A 1,703-nucleotide genomic window follows, 5' to 3' on the forward strand; every position below is an offset into this window, starting at 1 on the left:
TTGGGATAGACTTGATGGCACTTAATAACAACAACAACAACTTGGCAAAATATTAAATTATGCAGAAAATAGAAAAATAAGATGGAAGGAATATATAGTCACTGTACCAAATGTACTGAAGGAAGAAGTCCAAAGTGCAATGAAGGAACTGGCAAAGAATAGTGCTCCAGGAATTGATGGAATGTAAATTAAAATCTTTCAACAAACTGATGCAGCATTGGAGTCCCTCATTTCTCTCTGCTAAGAAATTTGATAAACAGCCACCGGGTCAACTGATTCAAAGAAATCCATTTTTGTGCCCTTTCAAAAAGAGGTGACCCAACAAAATTTGGAAATCATTGAAAAATATCATTGATATTACATAGATGTTCTATGAGTAGGGATTCACTAGAAGTCAAACTTTAACAAAGTGGTAATAGCTGAAAGATTGTATCCTACCCACTAGCAAGAGGTTGATAATTTAGTAACATTTGAAATTGTGTTTAGTTGTTGATAATGAAGTTGTGTTACTTCAGTTTACTCAACCTTAGTATATTAAAAAGAACAATTTCTTATTCTCAAATAGCCACAGACTAACTTGAGTTTAAGTCTGATATATCTCAAAACTTCAAGGACTTTCTGAATATACATCACATTTGTAACATGATTCCGTTGATTCCCATACATCATGTTATTGGCAAACAAGGGCACCTGAGGGATGAATATAGTTTGATAGTCCAAAACATCAATAAATATGTGAAAGCTGTTGAGAATTTCAAGGTTATACTTAAACAGAAACAAGCATGTCCCGAGTGTTTTGTGTTTCTTATTGAAATTATCTGCAGAGTTGATCTTTGAAGAATATAAGAATCTTAATGAATTTCTAAGCACATCTACAAAATGCTAGTTGATGTCTTCTTGTGGAAAAAAAATTGTATCTACTACTCTAAAGTATATTTTACACATTACAATTGCTGAGCGCTAAGACAGTCTGCAAAAGGAAATGAGTAAATTTAGGAAGTATATTTGGGCTCTTATATCTTTCATTGTGGAAATAAAAAATTGTAAAACTTAAATATAAATGAGAAAGCAATAGTTTTCCTTATACCAAGACCATCCAAGATTAAGTGAGAATGGATATCAACTGAAAGAAGGAAATTATTTACAAGGGTGAGTCAAAAATTATCTTCATTCTGGATGAAGAATTTATTTTAATCAACTTTTAAAAAAGACAAGTACATCATGTTTTGACCTAATCTCCTTGCCTTTGTTCATATGTCAGGAAGCTTCTGTATTCCCTTATAAAAGAAGGTTTTAGCATGAGCTATGAGTCACCAATACACCAGTGTTTTCACTTCATCAGAGGTGAATCTTTGTCCTTGAAGGGCTGCTTTGTAAACAACAACAAACTTTTGGAGCGTGCCGACAGTTTGGGCAGTGGTGTGGGGACATGTACTGTCAGGCAAGATCACAAGAGCCTTAAATAGCAGTCCCCTACACTTAATTCCAAACATGCTTCAGCTCTTCAGTGAGCATCTCACTCTATTAAGCACTGTTGACTGTTGAACCTTTTACCAAATGGAAAACTGTAAGCATCAGTTTTCCAGATGATGGCTGACTTTTGAACTTTTTCTTGGTTGGTGATTGAGAAAGTTTCCCTTGTATACTCTAGTTTTTACTCTCAGGGAACCTTTTTGTTGTTGTTAAATGCCATGGAGTCATTT

The sequence above is a fragment of the Chrysochloris asiatica genome, unplaced genomic scaffold (genome assembly GCF_000296735.1).
Source record: "Chrysochloris asiatica unplaced genomic scaffold, ChrAsi1.0 scaffold00002, whole genome shotgun sequence".
Taxonomy (NCBI): Eukaryota; Metazoa; Chordata; class Mammalia; order Afrosoricida; family Chrysochloridae; genus Chrysochloris; species Chrysochloris asiatica.